Source organism: Chrysochloris asiatica, unplaced genomic scaffold (assembly GCF_000296735.1).
Source record: "Chrysochloris asiatica unplaced genomic scaffold, ChrAsi1.0 scaffold00204, whole genome shotgun sequence".
NCBI lineage: Eukaryota > Metazoa > Chordata > Mammalia > Afrosoricida > Chrysochloridae > Chrysochloris > Chrysochloris asiatica.
The window spans coordinates 4,901,500-4,912,201 of record NW_006408722.1 but is presented as its reverse complement, the minus strand read 5'-3'; positions in this window follow the sequence as shown (position 1 = coordinate 4,912,201).

Genomic DNA, 10,702 nt, shown 5'->3' with positions numbered 1-10,702 from the left:
AGAGAGAGAGAGAGTCCTTGTGTGGCACTGTGGGTTAATGAGCTCAACTGCAAACTTGGTTTGGACTGCAAAGTTGGACTGCAAATTTGGTTTGAACTGCAAGGTCAGTGGTCCAAGATCATCAGTTTCTCCTTGGAAACCCTATACAGGGTTGCTATGGGTCATCACCACCTCGATGGAACTTAACAACAACCATAAACTTTATGTATAGGAGAATATTAAAAGTACCATGGATCGACAAAAGAACAAACCAATCTGTATTGGAAGAAGTACAGCCAGAGTGCTCCTTGGAAGCCAGGATGACCAAACTTCATCTCTCATATTTCAGACATATTATCAGGAATGACCAGTCACTGGAGAAGAATATCATGTTTTGTAAAGTGGAGAGTTGGAGAACAAGAGGAAGATCCCCAACAAGATGGATTGGCCCAGTGGTGGCAGTGATAGGCTCAGGTGTTGCAACAATTGTGAGGTTGGCCCAGGATTAAGCAGTGTTTCTTTCTGTTGTGCATAGGGTTGCTATGAGTTGATATCAACTTGATGGCACCCAACAACAACAACAGCATAAAGTAGCACTAGTTTTGTTTCTCTAGAGAACACAGCCTAAGACACCATGTTTAGCTCTACTTTTAGGGCATCCAATCAAAGATCCACTATATGTATTGTTTTTGTTGTTAGCTGCCATCAAGTTGGCCCTGACTCATGACAATCTCATGAACAACAGAACTCTCATATTGCTCAGTCCTGCACCATCACCATGATTGGTTGTGGATCCAATGATCACTATGATTCATAGGGTTTTTCATTGGCTGATTTTTTTTTTTTTTTTTTTTTTTTTAAGTAAATCACTAGGTCTTTCTTCCTATTCTGTCTTAGTCTGGAAACTCCACTGGAACCCATTTAGCAACATAGTAACATGCAATCCTCCATTGATGTATTAGATGCATTGGCAGAAATCAAACCATGATCTCCCCCTTTGTTGTTGTTCTTAAATGCCATGGAGTTGGTTCTGACTCATTTAGACCTTGTTGGGGTTTCTGAAGAGTGGCTGGTTGGTTTGAACTGCCAACCTTGAAGTTAACAGTCCAGTGCTTGTCCTACAGCACCACAGAGGAAGATTTCTACCATTAAATCACCAAAGTCCTTGCTGTGAGTTGTTTTTAGCAGAAGGAAAGGTAGGCTTGGCTTCTACAGAAGCCAGTTATTATCTTGCATTTCCCCTAATTGAAGATCATTTGACAGAGAATGTTGGTAGAGTAATAGGAACCTGGCTCACCCTGTCAGAGACATTGCTGAGGAGTTAAGTGTCTGCAAATGCAGAACTCTTGATACCTTCAGGATCTCAGCAGCAATATTGGGGAATTGTCTCCTTGGAGTTCTGTCCTTAATAGGACTCAGCTCCAACAGTTCATCCTATGCAAGATGAAAGCCAAACCCTTCTGCGGTAGCCAACACACTTTCATATGATTCAGTTCCTGCCTTATATCACTCTCCGTCTTCACACACAAGCCTTCCTTATGATCCTACATAATTCCAAACTTTTCCACCTCAGAGTACTTGTTGCCTTTCTTCAGGGAAGATTTTCCCCCAAATATTCCCCTAAGTGCTCATTCAAAAGTTAGTTTCAATAGCCCTTTTCAAAGAAACTTTCCACATGGACATTCTTAACCACATCACTTTCTTTTATTGCCTTTATAGAAGTTGTCTTCTGAAGCTATCTTTGTACAATTTGTGTGATGATTTGGTTTCTTTTTCCCTAAGCTGAAGTGTAAAGTTCATGCTGTCATAGATCTTTTCTAAATGCCTAGAACCTAGAACAATAGACACACAGCAGATGCTCAATAAAATTTTACAAATAAAAGAACTTCTATGTTCCCAGTGTCCTATTTTTAGTAGATTAAATTTGATTGGATCAGCTTGGACCATATATTACCGTTCACCAAACAGGGTCATGTCATAGAGATATGCTCACTGGAGTCCCAGTTGGGGACTGAGTACCAGTTATGGAGGGGTGAACTAAACTAGTTGTTGTTGAGTAGTTGAATAGACACCAACTTATGGTGAGCTCTTGTGTGTCTGAGTAAGACTGTGCTCTATAGAGTTTTCATTGGCTGATTTTTCAGAAGTAGATTACCAGAATTTTCTTCCTAGATTCCTCTGTTTACACACAAACCTCTAACCTTTTGATTAACAACAAAGAGCATTAACAATTTTCACCACTCAGATACTCTAATCTGAGGGAAGGAGGGTCCTAATCTAGTGAACTCCCTCTTCTGTTATTTACCATATGCAGGAACCATGACTTGAAACCCCAGCTTCTGCCAGGCCCCAACTGCCATGATTTCACCATAGCATTGCTCCTTGATGTGGGTTCCTATCTCACTGGGTGGAATGTAATAGCCCCTTTGGTCTTTGTGTGCTGGAACCACAGCTTTGACAGCATGGTCTCCTCTCAATTATCTTTAATTTTTCCCCTCTCCAATGCATTGGCATTTGCACCCTTAGAAGGAGAGAACTCAATCACACACTGGTTCTTAAAATTTCTGCCTGGACCTGACTCAGGTCATTTATGCTCACATTTCATTCATCAAAGTAAATCATAAAGTGGACAAGAAAGTGTAAACCCATGATGTGCTTGCATGAAAAATCAGAAATACCTGCTGAAAACACTTATAATTCACATGGTTCCCCCTTATGTAATAGATTAATACTATATCCACTCTTCACTTATTAAAATGGTTAGATTCTGAAATTCAGGTCATTATGTGAAAATCAGCATTATTTGAAAATGGAGGATGACTACATTATAACGTAACTGTCAAATTATACCATTATGTAAGCTTCAAATTACATCACTATACAAATGCCAAGCCACTGAGAATCAAGGCTCAGTCAAGTTGGCACAGAACCTTATCCATCACAACCAGTATTACTCTCACCTTGCCCCTCAGAGTTCATTACTATCAGACATAATGCAATAATTGGGTAGAAGATTTTTTACTATTGTCATAAATGCAAAATGTCAGATAATCTGCTAGTTGATAGGTACAAGTACACTTACTCCTTACTTATCTCATGTTCGTTCCACAGAGTAAATGAGCTAATTCATATAAAGTCCTTCACAGTGTTTGATTTACAACAGAATAACTGCTCAATAAATGATATCTATAGTTACTAATATATGTAGTTTCCAAGCCCATGGATTTCACATGTACCAGGCATAGTCTATGTGAGAAGAGGATGGCACTGCTGCTGCTGGAGTGATTCATCTAGCAGAGAATTAGGCAGTGTGTCCTAGGTCACAACTTACTGCCAAATATCAGCAGCAAGAGACACAAAAGTCAACTCATAATGTGGTTATAAACCATAGAATGGGTTTATAATCAGCCACCATGAGCATTATCTTGGTCCAAATTATCTCACTACCATTAGCATACTTAAAGATGTTCAGCACAACATTGCTTGTACTGCAATAGCTGTAATAACTAGCAAAATTTATGTGGATATAAAGCATTAAAAACAATTCAAATTATATCAAAAAATTAAGATAATTAGTAATAGGAGCATTTAAAATAATTAATTTTATCTCCATTAAAATAAACCAAATCACTGTAGATTACTAATATGTAGAGATCTACCAAATGGTGTTTTTTTAGGGTAAGCACTGGACTGTGAACCACAGGTTTGAACCCACCAGCCACCCTACAAGAGTAAGTTGATCCTTTCTGTTCCCATAAAGAAACCCTATATAGGGTTGCTATGAGTTGGAACCAACTCAACAGCACTGAACAACAACAATAACAACCAAGTATTATGAAGTGAAAAGGAATGATGCAAAGCTGTACACATATAACAGCTAGTTTGTACACATTTAATAATATATGTACATGTTGTTGTAAAGTGTTGTTGAATCGGTTCTGACCCATAGCAACTCTATATGAGTTAGAACCGCCTACCTTGCAGTTCTGGTAGCGTAGTGGTTACGAATCGGGCTGCGAACCTTAAGGTCAGCGGTTCGAAACTACCAGCCGCTCCGCGGGAGAAAGATGAGGCTTTCTACTCCTGTAAAGATTTACACCCTCGGAAACCCTGTACAGGGTCGCTATGGGTCGGACCCGACTCGATGGCACTTAACAACAACAACAACAACCTTGCAGTTCAAACCAACCTTGCTCTCTAGTGCATTATCGCACAGCACCATACCAACAAAGCTGATAGAGAGTACAAAATCATTAACAGCAACTTTCTTGAGGAATGAAATTGCACTGAGGTGCAGTAGTATGGCTAGAAAAGGGGAGAGAGGAATGCAGTTTTTGCTGTTGTTTGGTTTTGTTTGAACATTGTACTGTGGTTTGGGTGAAAGTTTACAGAACAAATTAGTTTTCCCATTCAACAATTTATACATATTCTGTTATGTGACATTACTTGGCATGTCATTTCCATGATTTGCCTTCTATGCCATGTAATGGTTTTCACTATATTTCATGCTACATTTATGTTTAGAATTTACTTTTAGGCTCTAAGGAATGATATTTAGGTGATCACACATGGACATCAGTTATCCCTAGAGAGTCCAGATTTCCTTGAGTCAGGAAATCAGACCACATAAGCATCTTCACCAGAAGATATGACCCTGCCAAGTTTGGCTTAGCCCTGGTGGACTCCCAGTCATAGGGGCACATGAGGAGACTTCAAGCCAAGCTCCTGTACTGTGATGCCCTGGCAGTATGTAAGCAGCTCTGCTCTGATCAGGAATCAAAGAGGCCTTGGGCAGTGGGATGTCCAGGTTTTATGGGAGGAGTCCCTGGGGTTGGCATGAATTCATGGAAGGCCTCATCAACACATTTATTGGGGATACATTTCTGGCCTGCCTACCTCTATGGTTATTTTAAGAGTCAAATGAGGCACTGAGTGAGTGTGGATTGTAAAGAAGATAGATTCTGTTATTACAATTACACTTTTACAATAAGGAATATGAGTCTCAGAGACGGTGAGAAATGCATACCAGGTCAACCATCTCCTAAGTGGGAGCCAGGATTTGAACCTAAACCAACTGGTTCTCAAAACCTGGACTTGTAAGCCATACAGTTCACTGCCTCCCTAGAATGCCCTATAAAACTAGAGTCTCCATGCCTGTATCTACCTTGTTCACTGCTGTGCCCCATTGTTACATGGAATATATGTCAGTAAACCTAGGATCAGGCTGCCCACTGACCATCCCTCATCTGACACAATTTCTTGAGGAAGCTCCTGCAAGCTCTCAATGTCTGGGGCTGAGAGGAGCCAAATGTGTGTTTCTTGGTCTTTTGAAATGAAGGATTCCATTCCACGGAGCTGTTTCAGCAGTTAGCCAGAGGCCAGCAGAGACCTCAGCCCACCTGAAGGAAGCTCTGCGCTTGGCCCCAGTCCATCAGAGCACAGTCTCCCTAGCCCTGGACTCTGACTGACTGTTTTAGATAGAAGCCAAAGCTGTGTCTCAGGCATAATAGGGCAGTGGAAGGTCTGGGAGTCAGGTTCCTCATTTCTTATCTTGGCTTTGCTGCCAGGATAACTAAATACATGCAGTCTCCAGCCATGTGACTGGGAAGAAGCCACAGAGTGCTCTGTGTCACTCTGTTTCACTATATGTAAAATGAATGTAAAATGTCAATGTGCCCTAGTCATGCTTTGCTGCCAGACCCATGAGCATGATTAAAGGTTTAGTAGATGCTGTGGTATGCTTTCCAAAACCCCTTTTCAGGACCAAGACATGCCTACCCAAGTGTTGACTGCTGATGAATCAGAACTAAATCCCTCCTTTCCCAAAGGTACACCCCTCCAGGGAACAGATCCCAACAATGCCTGTTGTTGTGAAGGAAGAAAATCTGCCCTCTTCACCTCAATTCAGGACATCACTCCAGAGCTCCCCTTTTATCAGCTGAGACCTTTACTGTAACTATATTACAAGCAAACTTCTCCCTCTGTCTAATCCTGCAGTCTACATTTCTCACAAATGTTGATCCCAAGGGCTCTCTCCCAACAAACCTCTGCATGCAAGCTTCTCTCTCAGAGAGAAGGTTCATAGGGAAGCTGACCTTGGACAATGTTATTCATTGTTAAGTGCCAACAAGTCAGTTCTTAAACTTAGTGACCCAGCAGAGGGTTTCCAAGAACAACTGGTGGGTTTGAACTACTGTCCCTGCAGTTAGCCGTCCTACTATACCACACTGAGACTCTGACTTCAGACAATTGGTGAAGCCAATTTTCAAAAATTAAAACCGTGTTGACTAAAAAAAACCTAGTGCATTATAAAATATTTGAGGCTAGAAAGAAAAATAAATAAATATTCTAATCCCATCATGATAACACAAATTCACTCATTCAATTGAGTAAATATTAAATACATGGAAAATCAATGACAAGATTTAATAAGACAGTTTGCTCTGTTCCAGTCTTTTTTTCCTAGATATATTATTCATAAAGTTATAGTCAAGTAATTTTATATATAATTTATATTAATATAAAATCTATTATGTATAATTATTTATATGTGTTGTTGTTGTTGTTAGTAGCTCTCGAGTCGGTACCAACTCATAGCTAACCTATGCACAATAGAATGAAACACTGACCTGTCCTAGGCTAACCTCACAATTGTTGCCACACTTGAGCCCATTGACGCTGCCACTTTGCCAATCTATCTCGCTGGGGGGGGGGGGGGGGGCTCTTTCTCTTTTTCTCTGGCCTTCCACCTTACCAAACATGATATCCCTCTCCAATGACTGATTCTTCCTGACAATATGTCCGAAGTATGAGAGACAAAATCTGGCCATCTTGGCCTCCTAGGAGTACTCTGGCTGTACTTCTTCCAACACAGATTTGTTTGTTTCTTGTTTTTGTTTTTTTTAATGGTTTATTATGAGTTGTGTGATAGTTTACATGGGAGAACATTAGCTTCATATTCATCCCATCGTATATCATTTCCTTGCCATGGTTACAATCCCCTCCATGCATCATCCACCAACCATAGGGTATACCCCACAAGCCTGCCCCCCAGTCATTAGCACACAGCCCCTCTCCTTCTCCAGGTCCAAAGTCCCCAGCTGCTACATCTCTGCCTCCATCTCTGGCATCACTGCTTCTCTGGTTAGGGTTCCGTTTCACGCTTTTCTCCCTTGATGATCCCAGGGACCTCTGCTCCAAGACTGAAAAGTTAATCCCTCCCCTCCCTTTGCTACAAAACATCCACCTTTAAATTTCCAGCTCTTACAATCAGTCCTGATAACAACTATTCACCATTGTATGACAAGAGACCTATCCATGCCTCCTATCCTCAGCCCCGCCTAGACAGATTAGATACTACTCAGTGGATATTCTACATTGCTCCATGCCCTCTGGATCTAGGTTCCCTCTTGAAAGCTTGTAAGCCAGTCACTTCTTGTGTCTGTAAACAACCCTCCCCACCCACCACCCCCTATTCTGGGTAGCCAATGTCCAAGTTGTCCATCCTTGCCCTCTCCATGTGTGGAGGGAGTAGGAATGATCCTCGCTGTGAAGATTTGGTCCCTCTTTTAAGCTACTTCTTCCATAGGTGTAGGTCAAGTTCATCAAATTGTATCAGATTATTGTTTTTTTCTTCTTTCTTCTTCTGTGTGAGCTCTGATCATCCAGCCATTGAAGCCAGATCAAGTGGGTATTATCTTCAAGTGTGGGTGTACTTATGCATGTGCCCTCTCTTCTTATCAGCTGGATGCTTCACTCTCCACTCTAGTCCTCTGTGGCTATGTCACTGACTCTGGGCCCAAGAGTCCCCAGATCTTGCCACACTGCTGGCCAGCCAGGTCTCCAGCTGAGTTCACAGGAATCTATTGAATGTTGTAAGGCTTAGCTCGTAGCTTCATTGCTGCTTTTCCTTCACTTCCCCTTATCGGTGGCAAACATGGTCACCAATCAGAGCATGTATTCCCATTGGGTCTTAGTTTCAGAAGAAAGTTTGCCCTGAAGGGACCCGACCTCTTGCCTTGATGTCTCCTGAGAGAGCTACTTGTTTGTTCTTGTGGTAATTAGTTGATCTGCCTGTATTGTTTTGTATTTTTCCTGTCAGTCTTTCTTTCAAGAAGTATCTTCTGTTCTTCTGGCCAATCCAGGCTGGTCTGCTTATTCTTTCAAGTGGAAACTTCCCCTCAGAAGATTCTGGATGTTGTTCAGGATTCCACCTATGGTCTTGTGTAATGCAGGAAGGCACTGCAGGAAGCCTCCTTCACTGGGCACATTGTAGTCCCCTTTTTGGTATTCCAATCAGTTATAGGCAGAAGACAGACTTGTAAGCTTTCTATGGTGATATTTCTGGCTATTCCTTTCTCTCCCCTTCCAGTGTCTATTTTATACTGGTATGCCAGGGAAACCAAGATTCAAAAGACAGCCAATCATCTTAACATCGTTTTCTCCCTTTTCCCCATTCCAACCATCTCTCAATCTCTGTATTCCAGAGCCCTGTTGTTCCAAGGTTGTGCATATATCATTATTTGCCTCTGACCCACTTCAGCTTCACATTCATTCTATCATATTACATTTCACTGTAATGATTGAAATCCCCTCCATGTATCATCAAATAACCAAAGGATATAACGTACAGGCCTGCCCCACCTGTCTGTCAGCAAACGGCTCCTCTCCCTCCCTGAGTCCCGTGTCCCCAGCCACTCCATCTGTCCTCGCCATCATCTCTGTCTCCATGCCTGGCCTCAGTGCATCTCTGGGTCGGGTCACACTTTCCACTCTTCTCACTTGATGGTCCCATGGACCTCTGCTCCTGGGCTGCAAAATCAATCAATCTCCTCCTTTTCAAAAAAAATCTGCCTCTACATTTCCAACCTTCATGGTCAGTCCTGATGGCAGGTATTTACTGTTGTACCACAAGAGTCTTATCTCCATTTCCTTTCATCAGCCTGGTCCCAACAGATTGGAAATCATCAGTGGAGGTTCTGCCTACCCCTGCTCCGTCTGGAACTAGGCTCCCTCTTGAAATCTTGTAAGCCAGTCACTTGTTTCCTTTATAGGTTCCCCCCACCATTTTGGGCCTGGGCAATTTCCAGCTCCCCTCAAGGTATTCCAGTCAGTTATAGACTGAAGATGGGCTTACATGTTCTCTGCTGTGATGTTTCTGGCTACCCCTCTCCCCCCCCCCCCCCCTTCAAGTGTCTATTTCACAATGGTAGGCAAAGGAAACCAAGATTCAAAAGACAGCCAAGCATCCTAACATTATTCACCTCTTTTCCCCTTTCAAGCCATGCCTCTATCCCTGCATCCTGAAGCCCTGTTATTCCAAGGTTGTACATACATCGTCATTTACCTCTGTCCCACCTAGCCCATGCAAACCTGCCCAACCATTCTCCCATCTGCCTTGTTCTATTTCCCTGACCCTTCTTGTGTATTGCCAGCACCCCTCCCCACCAGCACACAGGCTCTTCTATGTCTATTCCCTACCCTGTGCTCTTTCTTCCCTTCCCTCCTTCCCCTCTTCTCATCCCATACATCCTGACGATCAGCAATTATATATAGAGATTTCCCCCCACCCCTTTTGGGTGGGTTCTGTTTCTTAGTCCTTTACAATAATGATCCTCTGCAGTATTTCTTCTTTTGTGACTAATTTGGTTCATCCATGTTATGAGATGACTTGTAGCTTCCTTGTTGTTCTTAAAGATAGCAGAGTATTCCATTGTGTGCATGTACCACAGTTTTTTTTTATCCATTCTTCAATTGATGGGCATTTTGGTTTTCTCCATTTTTTTGCTATTATAAATAGTGCTGCTATGAACATTGGTGTGTATATATCTACTCGTGTTATGGCTCATATTTCTTGTGGGTAAATATCAACTAGAGGAATTGCTGGATCATAACGTATTTCTGTTTCCAACCTTCTGAGGAAGTGCCATATTGCTTTCCAGGGTGGTTGGACCATTTTGCAGTCCCACCAACAATGTAGGAGGGTCCCAGTTTTTCCGCATCTTTGCCAGCATTTGTTGTGCTCTGCTTTTTCGATCTTTGCTGTTATTGCTGGTGTGAGATGATATGTGTTTGTTGTTTTGATTTGCATTTCTCTGATGGCTAGTGATTGTGAAAATTTCTTCATGTGTTTGTTGGCTGCCCAGATCCCTTCCTTGGTGAAGTGTCTGTTCATGTCCTTTGCCCATTTTTTAATTGGGTTATTTGCCTTTTTCTTGTAGAGGTGTTGTAGTTTCTTATATATTTTAGAAATGAGTCCCTTGTCTGATGTGTCATTGCAAAAGATTTTTTTCCCATTCATGGGTTCCCTTTTTACTCTTTTGGTGAAGTGTTTTGATGCACATAAGTTTTTAATTTTAAGTATGTCCCAATCATCTATTTTGTCTACTTTTATTTGTGTAATTTTCAAAATGTTTGGTAGTCTGTATATGCCCTGAATTAGCACCCTCACATGTGTCCCTATTTTTTCATTGATGACCTTCATAATTTTGGGATTCACATTTAGATCTTTAATCCATGCTGAGTTCGTCTTTGCATATGGCATGAGGTAAAGGTCTTGTTTCATTCTTTTGCATATTGCTTTCCAGTTCTGCCAACACCATTTTTTAAAGATACTATCTCCTCCTCATGCAATATGCCTAGGCACTTTGACAAAAATAATTTGGCTGTATGTGGATGGGTTAATTTCTGGATTCTCAATTCTGTTCCATTGATCAATGTATCT